At 41.5% G+C, this 10,920-nt stretch overlaps 1 protein-coding gene across 1 annotated transcript in view; it reads right to left on the reverse strand.

Moving 5' to 3' along the window:
* LOC124777450 (potassium voltage-gated channel protein Shaw-like) overlaps positions 1-6,869 on the reverse strand; it is a 390,403-nt gene extending 383,534 nt beyond the window's left edge. Inside the window, exon 1 of the mRNA XM_047252866.1 lies at positions 6,826-6,869. The gene's annotated coding sequence lies outside the window, so the exon portion shown is untranslated. The remainder of the gene's footprint in view (positions 1-6,825) is intronic.
* Between the last annotated feature and the right edge of the window lie 4,051 nt (positions 6,870-10,920).

The raw sequence follows: 10,920 nt of genomic DNA on the forward strand, positions 1-10,920 counted from the left end.
CACTACTTGGACGGAGCACATGAATACACCACGCTAGTAGTTGTCAAATAAGGTCCTGCAATTGGTCGTCGCTCCAAATCGATGTGGGGAATTTGTAACCTGCTTCAAACGCCAAGGCCTGATTAGTCGTTGTCGCCGTAGAGGCAGTTGAGAGTCCAACCTTTTAAGGAGAGTATGGCGTTGGTTTTGGCAGCTGAGGAATATACATCCTCAGGAAAGATCTTCTGCTGCTGGAGGACGCTTGGTCGAGAGTTCAGGATGCACATTACTATAGGTCACAATAAAGATCGCAATATGTGACAAAGAGGTATGAATGTGACTGGTGTAAGGACTGACGTCGACATGGGGACGTTTACCAAACTGCGTGTAATGGACGCACCCGGTCCAGTGCATTGCTTCCGTATTGTTGGCATATACAGAGCATCAGCCCTGAGCTATACGTTGAGTAGACCAAGTCCTCCCTCACAGGGTTTCATACGGGACCTTAAGGATTGTTTCCGCTGTCAGGCGGTAGCCGAAGGCCGCTTGCAAACTAAGTCTAATCTCGTGCAGTAAGGGTAGGACTCGTGTAACATGCACCAAATTCGAAGCAACATGGCGAATGAGGTAATCCACCCGCTGACAGGGATCGAGACGGCGGAGTAGGTTGTTGTAGATCTCGGCGCAAACACTATGCAACACGCGCCGAAAATCATTGGCCATGGTAGGGGTGTTTTGAGGGTGAAGACAGTGAATGGCCAGATACTTGGTGGCCTGCAGTTGTGGGAAGGGAGCTAGTTCGGCTTTGGGGAGACACGTCCTATTGACAGCGTTGCAGATTTATTCATACTCATTGAGGCGCTTGCCGATATGCCTATGTCATGCTGTGTCGTGATTACGCCCCTGAGTGAACCACGGGAACAGTTCCCGTGAGCGTAGGTTTTAGAGTCCTCATGAGGGTTCAAGCGCGAAGGCGTGTAGCAGGATTGACAACGAACAGCCTTGTCGGATAGACTCGTTAAGCGACCATTGACTTGTGTGTGGGAGCTAGCGCTGTCATGTGTGACGTTGAGGAAGGGGTGGGAAGGTAATCCCAGCCATTATGGAGAATAGGAAACCGTGATGTACTTTGTCATACGCCCTACCGAAGTCGATTGCGGCCATAGTTGCCCGGAACCGGCACTTCGGGCCTGTGATCGTGACAACCGCCGGTAGCTGTCTACATAGTCAGCTGACCACCTTGAGTCGTCTGTTCCGGTGGAAGAAGGGACAGAAAGCGCGCTGCCAAAATGCAAACGAAGATTTTGTAGTCCGCATTAAGGCGGGTAAGTGAACGGAAGTAGGTGATCGCTGCACCAGGGCATACCTTATATATAGGAATGATGATGGTTGTCACACAGCTGTAAGGGATAACATGGTCCAGTGTGAAATGTTCTTGAACATGCTGGTCCATCTCGGGGCCATTAACATCCTGGACACACGAAAGAACTCTTTAGGCAGACAATCTATGCTAGGGGGATTTTTATTGGCACCTTTGTCGATAACAGCCTCCACTTCGTCCCAGGTGATCAATTCCATCAGTTTGGTATTCTCTCCATCTGGGACGGTGCATATGATATAAGACAAAACATGACCAGTTGCTGTTGCGTTAGCAATCCCGGCGCCGCAGATGTTCAGATAGTGGTCAGCGAAGGTGGTTACTGTTCCAGATTGTTGACTGACAGTCTGTGCCTGGGGCGTGACGAGTTTGGTTGTAAGATGTTGTCGTCGTAGGTTGCGATGTGATGCACGGCAGGTGTCTCGTAGTCAGTTGAGTCCTGCATACGCGTTCTAACGAGGACTCCCTGAAGATGACGTCGAGCCATCGTTACTATATGCGCCTTAATCTGCTGCCGCTCCCTCTGGATGGTTGAGTTGGGTCCTTGGGTGATTGAGCCTCGGAGGATGGCATAATAGTAGTTACTTATTTGTCGGTACCATTTCACTACGTATCTTATCAGGGTTTGCCGTAAGAAGGGTTAGGCACACCCTAACCACCACTCTAACGTCGTTCTGTAAGTGAGTAGTCGTCGTTCGCAAGTTATCGGACCTCTGTTATAAGTTGTTGCCATTCCGTCTCCTGGAGATGTGTTATGTTGATTTTCCACGGCGTACGATTATGCCAGACCGGTTGCCTGTGACAAAACTGTGACAACATTATCTGTATTCCCACAGCAGAGAGAACGAGACAACGAGGAATCGAGGTCAATGTTGTTATCGTCATGTATACAGCAGAGTAGGAAGAATTCATGATTAAATATGTGGAGTTATCTGGGGACATACCGAGGGAAAAACTGAGGAGACAGAGGCGCGACTTCTGCTGACAACACTGGCTCTAATTCAACTGGCACAAAGTCGACCTATCTTGGATGACAGACTTGGGTATTCGTTCTGACATGCTGCTTAATATTTACACCAGAGTTAAACATTTTTACGCCAGAGTTCATTAACCAAGATGAGTGGCGAGTGGTGAGGTTGTGGACTCTCGGGCCACGGTCAGATGTTTACAATGGATGAGAGCTTTAGAGAAAGAGCTGTCCAGAGTAACAGTCGAACAACTTTTTATCGAGGTAGGTCAACATAAGATTTTATTCTATTTTCTTTTAAGATAGTGTCACGGAGGCCACGAAGCAGGGGCACAGCTACTGGCTTTAATACATCAGAATGTAATTGTTGCTGTCGAAATTACTGGCGAACCAGACATGACCATGGTATGTGTCCATTGGCACCCCATACCATTACAGCAGGTGCTGGGCACCTATTACGAACACAAATGAAATCGCTCTCCTAATAACGTTCACATACAGGTATCTGTACCGTGATGCTGTACCCACAACCAAAGACTACCTGGAAGCACTTATGCGTCCAGTACTGTCGTTATGCACGCTACTCACTTCCCTGACGCGTTAACACAAGCTTCAATTATTTTCGCCATGCTGAACGACGATGATGATCCAGACATTGTCGTACTGCCTGTAGGGATATGCGTCTTCTGTCAAACAACCCCAATTGCTGTCTCGAGGTACGTGCTGGCTGAACGATCTGTGCGGCAACGCGTACTTGTGGGGCCACTGAGGTCATGCAAGACGTTGAGAAAGGCCGTTCTGAGGCCATTGGTTCTATACTCGTGTGACTGTTGCGGCATTTCAACGTAAGCGAGGTGCGATATCGTGGAAAGATGAAGTTCTTTCTTGACTGACCATGATTCTGACGCTGTTCTGTTCCGACAAGTGCAGCAGGTGGACGCTTCACATTCACGCAATCAACCAATACTGAAATGTGATTTATAAAAGAGATACCGGCTGCCTAAACTTTCCTTACGTGCAGAATGTAGACGGCGTTCGTCATACCTACTGCTAGATGTTGTGCTAAAATTCCAATCATCTGCACATCCAAGCATGTAATACACATAATGACAATGTGACGTTTGTCGCATGCCCTCTAAATGTTGTTGCAATTTTAATGGCCAGAAGTGTACAGGTTATATTTACTAGAGATTAGGCACACTGATTTGGGAGAGCAAACGTACTTGGTAGATACTGGATGGCAGCGATCGTTGTATTGCAGCCACTGGAGTAAACATTAAAAAATATCAAGTTATCATTACAGGGAGAGGAGAAAGTGAGGGGGAAGGGACTGGGGCTGCAGATACGGGGAAAATAAAATAGGAGCACTCGTAAAGAGGTTCCACATCCACGAGTATAAGCAGGGTTTCATAATGCTGACAGTGGTGGCAGCAAGGCCCTCATTAACAATCGGCGTCTATTATGGCGTGAGTGTTCACAAACTATTCGAGCAAATGGCTTCTTAGTTATAAGAGCATCAGGGCAATGACGATATTTATAGTAATTAATGAAGTAAAAACCATAAAAGTAATAGCATACAGCAATGGTTATAGTCCTACCCTAACTGATAACATGTGCAACAGAAAGCGGGGCAGCGCGGAGTGGCCGCGTGGTTTGAGACGCCATACCACGGATTGCGCGGTCCCTCCCGCCGGAGTTTCGAGGCCTCCCTCGTGTGTGTGTGTGTGTGTGTGTGTTTGTATTGTTCTTAGCGTAAGTTAGTCTAATTTAGTTTAAGCAATGTGTAAGTCTATAGACCGATGACCTCAGCAGTTTAGTCCTTAGGAATACACACGCATTTGAACATTTTTGAAGAAAGATGGGACAGCGGATAACAGCACTTCTTCTTCAGATAGCGCCAAACCACACTGATAACAAAAGGGGCACCATATGCTATATTTATGTAGGGCTTCGTAGGTATTTACCAGGAAACTAAAATCCAGGAAATAGGCCACAGCTTTTTAGACTAGGAGTACTGTTGCCCACATTCTGTTCAACAGTAAACGCAAGATTCCACGTTTGGAACAGAGTGAAATTTATAGAACTTCCTGCAACCTTGGTGACAAATGTAGGTCAATCAGGTAGAGCTGTTTGAGGATGGAAGGAGACGGAGACTGTAAAAGGAAGATTTCAACTTTGCTGAAAATGTTGTGAATGAATGTCATCTTATGATATGAAATGTGATATTGGTCATAGAGGAAACGAACATCATAGAAAACTAACACAACAGAAATTTATGGTATGATGATGATAGTGAAGAAAGTTATTTTATAAAAATTATAATAACTCTATTGATCGAATAGATATAAAAGGATTAAAAGCAGCCTTATATAGAAAAATAGAAAAGCTACTGGCCAAGATGGCATTAATGCTGAATTAATTAAACACGGAGAAACAAATTTACAATTCTGATTCGTCTACTTTTTAACTACATGTTGAAAGAACGGTTCTGTTCGTGAAGAATCGACCACAGTCAAAGCTGTTTATATATATATTTTTAAAGAAGGGCAATGGGAAAGAAACAGGAAATTATAGAGGAATAAGTTCACTAAATGAAGGATATAAAATTTACGGGAAAATTCATAATGAGAGGCTACAAACTATCGCTGACGCCTTAATCTCAGAAGAGTAGTCAGGCTTCAGATAGGGACGTTCTGTAATGGTAATATATTTATAGGAAGACAAATTATTGAAAAACGTAAGAAATTTGGATTAGAAACACATTTAGCATTTATTGGTTTTCAGAAAGCCTTTGATAAAGTAGAAAGACACCTTTTGTGGAAAATACTGTAAATAAATGGTTTTCCAAAACCTATTACTAGTAACATAAAGAGTCTTTATGTAAATACAAAACTATTTATAAATTCAGGTTCGAAAATTTCAGATGAATGTTTAATAAACAAAGGTGTTTTACAGGGGTGCAGTCTATCACCCACTCTATTTAATTTGCATATTGACGACCTAGTTATGAAGTTGAAAACAAAACACCGTTAGGAATTAAAATTGGATCTAATGTACAATTAAATATTATGTTATATGGTGATAACTAGATAATTACACAGGAGGCAGAAGATAATTTACAAAGAGCAGTATATAGATTGAGCCAAAACGCAATATATTAAAACTTAATTACAGCTGCAAATAATATAAAGATAATGGTTTTCAAAGGAAAGAATCCATACAGATCGGAAATAATAATAAATAAGAAAAATTTAGAACAATTATCCCACTTCAGTTATGTAAGATGTGACACTAGCTTTGGCTATGGCAGAAACATTGATAAGAATTTTATTAAATGTCAAGCTACCTGCGGAATAATTGTAAGAACTTTGGAAAAAAACGATGAATCATAAACGAAATTGTATAAAATTATGGCTGAAGCTACTCTTGTATATGGTTCCGAAACATGCACGGTACAAAAGAAATATATATAATCAGCAGAGCAGAATTCCATGAGATATGTTAGAGGCTGTAGTAAAATGGATACAATAAGGAATGAAACAATAAGATCGAATTTAAAAGTCTTTCCGGTTAATAACAGGATAGAAGAGAATAGAAGGAAATGGGAGGATCATGTTGACGGAACGAAAGAAAATAAATTGCCAAAAAAAGGATAATGAATGATTGGCCAACTGGAAAAGGGAAACAGGTAGACCTCGTAAGAGATGGATGGATGACAGAGACCGGGAAAGACGATTACAGCACCTAATCCTTGGATGGAGATAATAATGATGATGCTGACGATGATGAACTAACACTACCCGATTTTCTGGCCGTTAATAAACACCAATTACAGAATTCCGACCTGGTTGGTTAGTGACCAAACACTGTTTCATTACTCATCCTTACTAACGTAGCAGCAGTCGGTTAATAGTTGTCTCATAATTAGATAATATACTTGTTACAACTATTCCACATCCACATTGCATGGACTAATTTCTCCCCTCTGCCGCCCTCCTACCGTTTTTGGACCTGTTAATCACAATCACCAGCTTGGGCATATAACATAGTAATCTGTGCCATTACTCACTTGTAGCCTACAACGTGTTTGGCTTATACATTCCTATACTTTTAATCTTTGGATGTATTGTAACATAGCGTTTATTTGTCCATAGCTTCTTTGAGTATTATATTATGATTGTGTTTTTGTATTGATATAGCCATAAAATGTCACATATCTTTGAAAAAACAATCTTTGTACGCCTGTGGTCTTTCTCTGATGTTGTGTGGACTATCCACACATTATTAAGTTACCCGATGGTGGCCAAGGAAAACGAAAGTTGGTTGATAACGAACTAATAAATAAATATTATTGTGGTACATTAATCCTGTATATTCAAGTGTTCAATATAGCTGTGTTTTTCTAAAAACCACAGGAATATTCCATAAAGGTGTTTTTCGTCTTGATGTTACGGGTTGATGGTAATGTAATCATTTGAATTGATTGTTGTGACATACTCACCCGCGAGGTCAGTGGTCCGCCAGCCGGGGTGGCTGCGAGAAACCGTCTCTCCTTGTGTCTGCTCTGCGCACCACCTGCAAACGCAAAAGTCGTCACCGAGGCGTGCAGAATGCAAGACAATAGAGTGCTGCTCAGTATGTCAGACAGTGTTCCAAAAGCGTTCCTCTTGTATAACATAGTACGATATGGACACATGTCTGTTGGGAAAATGAGGAGGCAAACAGTTTTTGGGGTTTAGGCCTGAATTGATTAGGAACATAGTATTATTTGAACCTCTCTACAGTTTTATCGAAAGTCGCTTCCAGCTCCTCACACACATTGCCCTGGATGGTTACTTCTCTGTCATCAATATGTGTGAAGTTCATAGTGTCATTCGACAGCCGTTTGCCATTGGTATATCGGGTCAGTACACCGCCCTGAGTAGACCACGTTTCTGTTTTCTTCACCTGCTTCATCCGCCGCGTAATTCCACAAATTACATACGGTTTTCAATGAGTCGATAATCATGACAGTTTGTGGTCTTTTGTTATAGTGCACATCTTCAGCATCAGGACTCAGAGAGGGACCGTATCGTAGGCGCGGGAAGATCGATGAACGTCGAGTCGTGAATTATAAAGCTAGTCTCGACGGATTGTATAAGGCTTAATAAATGAAAAGTAATAACAGCCCTATTAAAGACAGAGGGCACATTGCGTCTGAAAGGCGACATTGAAACATTCATTCATAGAGCTTCAGTGGATTGGAAATAACTGCCAACAAGTTCACAATACTGGTTTACCAAACACTGACCATGGTATCGAAAGTTTTAAAACTGACTTCTTGAGAAGGTATTGTACATAGAATTACATATTTCTATATCTACACATTATCTATATCTATGTCGTTGACTGTCTAAATCGGCAGCTTTCTGCTGTAGAGCTTTGTCTTAAAACTTTTTAGCTCTTGGATGCACATTACTGAAGCGCAGTCATGTTCAAAATCTTAAAAGTTCTCTAACAGATTTTGCAGGGAGGAAGTTTCCAGGATTGTTAGGTGGTTTTCTTGGTTTTATGATAGCGATAATTTTGGCTCTCCTCAGGATGTTACGGAGATGAAGTGGGGACACCCAGTATCTTATAAACTATGTAAATGTGGTAAACTTTAGACAGCCCATCGGTTGCTGGAAATAGCAGTTTAATCATGATGAAGATATTTGTGATTGACAAAATTCTGTTCGAAATTCTATGTGTCCTTCGCGGACAATAATATACTTCGACAAGATATATTCCTGCTAAGACTGCCACATCATATACAGCCTCGAGATCATTGACCTCTGGTGCTTCAAGGCTAAATTGATTAACTAACACTTACTGTTCTGTAGTATAAAGTAATGTTTAATTTGCTGTATAAAGGCCATAAGACGATTATACGTCCGTAATTTGATTTCCTTCTCCTTCTTTTAATTTTCAATCGTGGTATTTCTTGATAACTGAAATGAGATGAACCACTTGAACTGCAAATACATGCGAAAAGGTTGGTGGATGTACATAGCTTGACATAAGAAGTGAAGTATCCAGAAGGACAGGAGGAAACAAAATGAAACATCTCGTGTTGAAACGTATCTCATTTCAGTGACTACAAAATCGAGTGTAATTTACAAATAACATGGCAGTATGAGCCCGCTTATCAGTATGGCGCTGCATCTTTCGGCCTGGATGCATGAACTGATTCAGTTAGGAAGGGCGTCACAAAGTCGTTGTATCCTCTTGTGAGGCAAGGTGATCCACAATTGCCATAACCCTGGATACTGCTTCTGGGACGAACGTCGTATCTGGTCCTACAAGTATTCTGTCGGAGACAGATCTGGGGATCTTCCTAACGATAGAGGTACCTTAAAATAACTCAGTAAGGTCATGGAGACACGTTCCATATGTGAACGAGCATTGTCCTGTTGAGAAACGGCACCACGACACCGTCGCATGTCAGGTAGCACATGAGGACGTACTGTTATGCCGTCAGAGATACCTGTATCACTACTGGCCGTAACCTGGAGTCGTACTCGATGGTTTCCCACACCATGATGCCAAGAGTAATACCGTTGTGCCTCTCCAAGGCATTCAAAGAATGAGATTGATCTAGTCGCCGCCATACCCGCCGAGGATGATCAGCCGAGGTAGTGAAGAGCTGCGATCCATCGCTGAACATAATACGACGCCATTCACTATCAGTCCACGTTTCCAAGTCACTGTGTCACTCCAAACGCCTATGTTGGAGTGATGATGACAGCTTTTTAAGGGGGCAGTAATTCCCAAGTCTGTCTTTTGCTAGTGTCTAACCAATGGTGCGTAATGGCACTTTGTTGCCGGAAGTCCATTACTTGTTCTCGAATGGACTCGCATTTGGGAGGACGACGGTTTAAAACCGCATCTGGCCATCCAGATTTGGTTTCCCCTGCGTTCCCTAAATCGCTCCAGGCAGATGTTGCGGTGGTTCCTTTGAAAGGGCACGGCCAATTTCCTTTCTCATCCTTGGCAACATTCGAGCTTGCGCTCCATCTCTAATGACCTCGACGTCGACGGTGTAATGTTCCCCAAGTGTTATCGGATTTTGTGACTGTGTATTTTCGCGCAGTAGGGCTGAGACGAATTTATCGCTGCTTAATAGACACTGTGTTTACAATAAATCCTCTCTGTAATTTCATTATCTATGTTAAATGAGCCAGACCGGCAACATTTTTTATTCGCTCTCTGTTTTATCAGCCATTGTCCGGTACAGTCACAGTTAAGTAAAGATTCTGTCATTTGTGCTCACGTAATAATAATAATTATTATTATTTAATTTCATTGAATCTATAATTAAGAATAATCGTACCCTTTTTTCCTCAGCTTTTTTTTATGAATTTGAATAGTAAATGTGGCATACTTTGTGTGGGGATGTCTGTTGTAATGATCGCACATTAAAAAAAAGAAAAAAGAAAAGAAACCTACACCATAAGAATGGCGACAGTGACAGGACTTATGTATATATGTATGTATATGTATTGTTGTAAATTTGGCATCTAAAAAAATTTGTATATTTCTGTTACATGAAAAACCACTGTAACGAGATATGAGACAATTTCAATGAGCTGGGTAATACGAGACGTGGAGCACGATCCTTAAAAGAAAAAACCACGACTCGAGACATTGCTGAAGTGCAATAATAAAGGAGGTAAGGACATTACTGTTTTCCTTTGCTCTGGTGTATAAAAGTCAGTCAGAGAGTGTTAAATTCTAAAAAACCTTGCTCACAATAGCTTGCAAATTTTTGGTGAAATTTCCAAAACGTAATGTCGGCAAGGTGGCCGCTTTCTAGAACGACTGAGAATCGTCGCTAGATTGTTTTATTGTAAATCGCTGTACATTAACAGTAATTCCTACTAAATAACACTTGCTGTGTGCAAACTGAGGAGAATTAACGGTCAATTTTATTAAATTCAGTGAGGTGTACTTTTTTTTTAGTTCATGGGCAAAGTCGGTAGAAATATTAAAATGTCTACACCGCCTAGAGTAAAATCGGAAGTAAACAGTGACGAGCGAAATATGTCGAGTCACGAAACTCAAAATAATGAATTATGGGCGAGTGAAAATGCACCTACGGCCTAACATACTGAAGAACCCACCCAGAGTGAATCAGTACCTACTAATTTCGCAGAACTGTTCACATTTTTCAGAGAACAGATGCAAGGTTTACATCGCGCTGTTCATGAAGAAAATGCACACTTTTTAGAAGTTCAAAAAAAGTAACCGAGAGTTTAGATGCAATACTGCAAACTGCAGCCACTGAAATCAAAACTTGTTTGATTGGTAGTTTAGACGCAAAACTTCAAAATGTCACAGACTGTTTAAATAGAAAACTTCAAACTGCAGTCACTGAAATTCAAAATAATATAACAACATTTGTAAACGAAAATTTGCACATCAGATACAAGAAAATTCGTGACAACCTTGATAGAAAATTCAATAAAATTGAAACCAGTTTCAAAAATATTAGTGATGAATTTGAAGAAACGCGAAAAACATACAAGTACTTGCCCGAAGCTGTCAATGATGTAACCAAGAAGGTTGCGCAAGTTAA

This window comes from Schistocerca piceifrons, chromosome 2 (assembly GCF_021461385.2).
Source record: "Schistocerca piceifrons isolate TAMUIC-IGC-003096 chromosome 2, iqSchPice1.1, whole genome shotgun sequence".
In the NCBI taxonomy this organism is placed as follows: domain Eukaryota; kingdom Metazoa; phylum Arthropoda; class Insecta; order Orthoptera; family Acrididae; genus Schistocerca; species Schistocerca piceifrons.